The sequence below is a fragment of the Nicotiana tabacum genome, chromosome 6 (genome assembly GCF_000715075.1).
Source record: "Nicotiana tabacum cultivar K326 chromosome 6, ASM71507v2, whole genome shotgun sequence".
In the NCBI taxonomy this organism is placed as follows: Eukaryota; Viridiplantae; Streptophyta; class Magnoliopsida; order Solanales; family Solanaceae; genus Nicotiana; species Nicotiana tabacum.
In genome coordinates this window covers 136,176,233-136,183,090 of record NC_134085.1, presented here as the reverse complement: position 1 = coordinate 136,183,090, position 6,858 = coordinate 136,176,233, and the positions used below count along the sequence as shown (strand labels likewise).

At 38.0% G+C, this 6,858-nt stretch overlaps 1 long non-coding RNA gene across 1 annotated transcript; it reads left to right on the top strand.

The window, feature by feature from the left end:
- Positions 1 to 1,646: 1,646 nt before the first annotated feature.
- LOC107791376 (uncharacterized) lies at positions 1,647 to 5,847 on the top strand. Its single transcript, XR_012710732.1, has 2 exons — positions 1,647 to 2,159; positions 5,635 to 5,847. It is a non-coding gene; the product is annotated as an uncharacterized LOC107791376 (long non-coding RNA).
- Positions 5,848 to 6,858: the final 1,011 nt, after the last annotated feature.

Below are 6,858 nucleotides of genomic sequence, written 5' to 3'. Positions count from 1 at the left end.
CTGGAGAGCAGGGAATACATTTCAAATCAGCCGTCAGGAGCCCGCCTGGATAGCAGGGAATACATTCAAGTCAGCAGTCAGGAGCCCGCCTGGAGACTAGGGAATACATTTCAAATCAACAGTCAGGAGCCCGCCCGGAGAGCAGGGAATACATTTCAAGTCAGCAATCAGGAGCCCACCTGGAGAACAAGGGAGTACAATGCAAGTTTTAGCTTTCAAGTTCTTATTGATATTTGGTAATGTGGTTCGTTTTACACTTACATATGTGTCCAGATACCCAAACTGGGGCAGGAAAAGTTTCTTTGTTTTGTCTATTTTGTTGAAGTCAGGCGCCCACCTGGAGAGCAAGGGAATACAATTCAAGTTCATGCAATCAGGCACCCACCTGGAGAGCAAGGGAATACGTTCAAGTTCAGCAGTTATGAGCCCACCTGGAGAGCATGGGAATATAGTTCAACTTCAGCAGTCAGGCGTCCACTTGGAGAAAAGGAAAGCATCTCAAAGTACAATTCTAGTTCAGCAATCAGGTATCCACCTGGAGAAAGGGAAAGCAGCTCAAATTACAATTCAAGTCAGCAACAAAAGGAGCTCGCGGCAAAAATGTGAGTCAACAATCCGAGGTGATCAACAAAAGTTAGCCACAATAAAGAAAAAGGAGAAGGGCAAGAAGTTAATCCAAATGCATAAGTTGATGGAGGATGTGAACTGCTTAAGACATGGTGGAAGTCACAAGCACTACAGGTCCGGTCTTGATCCAAAAGCTGAAGAAGAACGAGCTAGCACCTACAACTAATAAGCGTCAATGTTCAAATCTAAAGTCTGCATGAAGAACCATTCAAGACTCAAGATCAAGCTTCAGAAGACTTATACATAGGAATCTTGTAACTCATAGTTGACATGCTTAGTTAGTCTTTTTTCATTTTGATTTTTGATGTAATAACATGACCGCGGACCGGAACCTCGGCGGAACGGCACCTCGACTGGCTCTCCACCTCAGTACTCCATTATCTCACTCACCTCTGAACTACACGTGACCTGATTCCTTTATAGCCAAGGATATGTAGGCAGCTCAGATACCAGGGCTCGATCACATTCCCCTTTTCTTAGTTTTAGTCCCTCCAAATAAGGGTCGGGTCAAAAAACCTGTCTAGTCATTCTTTGTCTGAAAACTCTTCACGTTTCCAGTCAAAGAGAGGCAGCTGTAGACATGTGATTTTTGACCCTCCCCAAGAATTTTTATATTTTAGCGTAAAATATTTAATTTAGGCCTAATATAACTATTTTGATTAATTTTGACTCTTTTACTTTATTTTATTACAAGAAAAATGAAAATTACAAAAATTATTTCATTAATGTTTTGTAGTCATTTTTAATATTGAAAAATACCAAATAATAATAATAATTTATTTTAAAGGTCAGTCTTATTTTAACAGCTATTTTACTTAAGTAGGACTAATTAATAATTGAGATCGTATTTTTAGTCTTGTTCGCGGGGAAAGGATAGAATTTGGGCTCGAGCAACCCATTTTTAGGCCTAATTTTGGACCTAGCCCATAATTTCCAAGCCCATAATTCCTAGGCCCATACCCCTTAACCTAAAAACCCTACCAAAACCTAGACTCTACATAAAGAAGACACCTAAAAAAAATCTAATAAGGAGGGCACCTAAGAATCAGCTGATAACCTCAGAGACTAAGGAGACTCCCCCCTCGATCTGGTTCTTGATCTCACCATCAACACCAGATAACAGAACCCCCATTTTGGCCAACCTAGAGCACCTTAATTCTTTCCTTTTCCAGGAGCGAACAAATGGCGAAAGAGAGTCCCTCCAAAAATTAATCAGCGTCGTTACTCCTCTCCCCCACCTTCATCATCTTCTTTCCATCTAATTAAAAAAAAAGAAACACATACAAGAGAAATGGACAGATTCAAAAGAAAAATGAATGAAAAAAACAGAAAATAAAGGATTTGAAGGCTATTCGAATTTCTGCTCTTTTGCTTTAGTTTCTTTTTGGAATTTTGAGTGACATTTAGATTGAAGAAGTTTTGTTTGGTCGCTGGAACTATCGTTGATGTTCTGCTGAGTCCGCGTAGCTGAGCTTTCTAGTTTCTTCTTCACCTTTGTTTGATTCTACTTTGCCTGTTTCGCTACTATCCAGGTATTGTTACTTTCGAACCTATATTTCAGCCTAATAGGCGAATTTTTGGAATTATTGGGATTGACTACTAGATCTTCTTCATTTAATTGCTTTGTAAAGTGTTTAAATTTGAATATTTGAGTTTGAATTCTAGCTTGGATCTGTCTGGTTTTAAGGTGAATGATTGGAGTTGTATTGACTTTATGTTTGATGTTTGAGTTTAGTGAGGCCGGCGCTACTCGTCGCATTGACACTGTGGGTTGGAGCATGAAAGAAAATGGAGTCATGGTCAATCTCAAAAGAACCACAGGACTAAATATTGATAATGTAAAGATATTGAGTGTTATTTAATTAACTATAAAAAGTTATTAAATGTACCAGTAGAGTGGAAGGTAATTTCTCATGCATTATTCTGAAGGATTTGAGTTTACGACATTTTTCTCTTTGCAATGACACATGAATTATGTTATATACAAAAGTGCAGAGACATTTCTATTACTTGTTTAGAAATTGGTTCTACTTATATACCCATGATCACCTCATGTATGCATCCAAAATTTAAGTTTGGAATTACTGATAGCCAAGTCCCCTGTTGCTTACGGGCTCTTGCTGGAGCTTTCCTTGAAATCTAGATAACTTCACAAAGAAGAGGGGCGAGGTATTAATTGTGTTAAAGTAATTGGTTTAGAGTGAATAAGTTTGTTAAATGCTATATGAGCTCTATTTGATATATGATGCTTCCTGCTTTGTTTTGGGATATATTTGAAGAAATTGATTCTTTGCTTCTGATTCTTGATTGATTTGATTACTTTATTATCTTTAGAATATTACTTAGATTTCTTACGAACTGTTGTTCGTAAATAGGTCATGGGTTACGATCTCAAGAGGAGAATTGTATTTGACATTAAACTAAGAGTTCAATTTGCGAAGCTCCATAACTTTAGTATATACTTCAATAAGCTTACCACCTTTCCACAATTAATTTACTTTATTTCTTGTGAGCACGTGATTTTTGTTTTGCGCGACAGTCGCTCCAAAAGAATAAAAATTGGTCCTGCTGTACAATTTTTGGATTTCTGTACGGCACTTTGTTGATTTATTTGTGACTTTGGCCCATTTTTATTTATTTACTTTATTAAAACAAAAATTCTAAATTTTTTTTTTTGTACGTGTCATGCATAATCTGAACCGTAACATGGTTTAAATAGAAAGGCATAAACAGACATCTTTGTCCGTGATTTTGTTTTGTTTGATTTTACCTGTTTTGAAATATCTTTAGTGTGTGTGCAAATAATTGTATTGAGTGTGTATTTAATCTTAATTTGATTTTTGGCTTAGTTTTGTTTTTAAAATAAATAAGAAAAGAAATAAAAATAATAAAAAAAGAAGAGAAAAAGACCCTTTCTTCTTCCGGATTGGGCCAATTTATTAAAATTGGCCCAAAACAAACAACGTCCAAACCAGGCCTGCCCGGTCCAACACCAGCTGATACCCAGGGTGTCCAAACGACGTCGTATTGATCCAGGTTGATCTGGGCCGTTGATCTCAGATTGATCAACGGCCAAGATCACATTTCTCATACCCACGAACAGAACCCGACCCGTTTCCACCCGGACCAACCCAAACCCCCATTAGTTGAAACGACACCGTTTCCCCTAAACCCTTAGATCCAAGCCATCGATTTCGGTTGATCCAACGGTTGAGATCCGCCCACCCACTAACTATATAAGTCTCTAATCGTACCCTACCCCCTATCCAATACCCCAGCCTCGTCGTCTTCACCAGAACCCCCAAACCCTAGAGCCGCCCCTGTACTCTTCACCATGAAAACCGGCGGCACGGACGCCGGTGACCTCCACCTGAACACCATAGAACCCCCCCCCCCCCCCCCCCCCCCCGTGACCAAACCATACTTGGTTTGGTCCGAATCTGATCAGGGAAGCATGAATCCCAGATCTGAGTTTTGGAACTGGTTGATTCCTCATCACTGGTCCGTGTCCGTCCGAGCCGAAGAGATTAAGGTCTAATGGACCTTAATCGAAGTGTTTCTCATCGATTAAAGTCCATTCAGCCTTAAGAAAGGTCTGTCCGAGTCCGAGTTAAGGCTTTGATCTTTTGCGGTTTAAGGTGAGTTTCTTTCTTTTCTTAGTTGTTTTGGTTCATTTGATTGTTGTAAGGGTCTGTTCATGTTCTGTTTGTGTCCTTGACTTCTATCAACTGTGCCTTAACCACTTTGCCTGAACCTATGTTGTTTGATTAAGCCCCTCCATTTGTTCTGATAATGTGTATGTAAGTGTTGTGCAAGTAGCTGATTTTCAAGTTTGGACTGACTAGTTGACTCCTCGAGTGCATTTCTGTTTAGTCAATATAATTCGAACCATGTATCGATACTGTTTAAATGTCTGATTTTCGGCTACGATTGTATGTGTTATAACTAATATAGTCGAGTCGACATGTGTCGTCAAATAGTTTCAACTGTCTGAACAAAATGAATCGATTTGCTTCTGTTGAACATTGCCTGAATCAATTAAGAACTAAGTTCATTTACTTATAGTTGTTAATGTGATTTCAGAAACCTAATGTTTAGGCTGTAATGGTAATCTGAACTGGAGGGCATGTGCACAACATGGGCATAAAGGCCCTTTTTGAATTAAATAGTTTGACAGCATGTGCTGTCAGACTACATCCTACTGCCCATGCTTGCTTTTAGTTAATAAAATGGGAAAGACAAGTCTGCCAGGGAATGTTGATGGGGTTTAATACTTAATTAGCTAAAATGGAACTGAAAATGGAAGACATATGTGAGGGGTATGGTGATATTCTAAACAGGCTGTTAAAAGGGGTAGTGTTAAGGCTTATAAATGGGGGGAGGACATCTATAGGGAGATAGACACACAGATCCTAAGATTAGAAAAAAAAAACACACACATAATAGAGGGAGGCACACTGTGAGGAATATTTTTGAAAGAAAGAGAGGGTGATACACATTGAGGGATACATGCACACACACGACACACAAAAGAGACAGAACTCAGATTGAATATTTGAGAACTGAAAATTCTGGAAAAAAAAACCCAGAAAAACTGGAAAGGATTTCTTTCTGATAACTCAAGCATATTTTCAAAACTGAAGATTGACATTGGATTTTGAAAAGAAAGGAGACAGGGAGAGGGATATCACAAAAATCAGAAGTTGTTTTCTTCCTGTTGTTTGTTCGATTCCCAGTTTGTTTACCCTGTTTCAAATAAGTGCTGATTTCTTCAAGTATCAGCTAGGATTCTGCTGTCTGGTTCTTATTGGTTGTTTTCTTTTGGAGTTAGACTGTTTGATTCCTGAGCCCACTCCCCTGCTTTGTTGCTGTCATTTTGTTACCTCTTCCCATTGGCTATAACTACATCTTGCATTGGGATTTTGTTATCTGCTGTTACTGCTGCTGCACTTGTTGTCATTGTTACTCTGCTGACTGCCCTCTTCTTCAATTGTCAAATATTTCCAGGTACACAACCTCTGAAACCATGTATTGTTGAGAGTTTGAGTTTGAAGCAGAAATAAGAAAATGAACATCTGTTTATGTTATAATACTGTTGGTCAAAATAGTTTAAATGCTAGTTCAGCCTGTATTTGTTTAACTGCAAACTGCAAACATTCTGTATAAACTAACATACATTCTGTTTGAGATGAACTATTAGATAGCATTGTTTAATAGTAATGACAGTATGACATAGACAGTATGTTGATTTAGTATACATTCAGTTCAGTATAACATTCTGTTTAATTTAGTTATGGCAGTATAACATAGAGTCATGGCAAGCACCTGTATGTATTTTGTCTAGACCACTGAATTGACAAATCTATGGTACTGGGTCCGGGATAAATGTATCCCAAACCAACTCTCATGCAGTCACATTAAGAGTCTGGCTATGAATGCCAGCTCTCCTATCAGATTATTTGTTCCGATATAGGTTCGGTATCGGATCTCGGTATAGATTCCTTGTTTCGAAATAATGCGATGACTGTTGAGGAAAACTAATAGGCGTTTTGAGTTCAATTAGTAGTAATTTTCCTAATAAACAGCCAATTTCGTTTATCAAGTTCAAATGGGTTAGAGTTTAAAAAATAAAACTTGGAGGTCGTTAAATATAACTCAGTATATGTTGTTAGTTTGCTTGCAATCTCACTTAGCAAATTAATAAGCGTATTCACTCGATGAAGACAAAGCATGAGGTAACTTTCACCTCATAAACAATCAATCAGGTAATCAAACAAATTTAGGTTCGGCAAACATAATAAAGATTCAGTCTGTATTTGTTCAAATAAGTAAGTTCGGTATCATCTTTTTTTTTTTTAAGAGACAAACGTAGTAGAAATGTAGTCACTGTAGGATACCCTTCTAAAATAATGAGACGAGCCTCGCCAAATAGAATGCAAATTGCGGGGCCCTCAATAAATAATCATAATAAATATTTAGAATTCAGGCTAGGCCGTTTAGTGGATCTCATGGCCTTCCCAAAAAATAATAAACGCGTTAGACTCTTTAGGCGCGGCTTGATTAAATCATATTCTTAAGTTCGGGTGCACATTGATGTGACCCAAATCCAAATCTCAACGAAGTCAAAATGTGTTGACGATCACGGGCGCATTGATTGTGACGTGGTTCGAGATGCATTTTCACGACGTTGCAATTCTATAAAAATAAGTGATAATGATAAAAGCGGTTTTA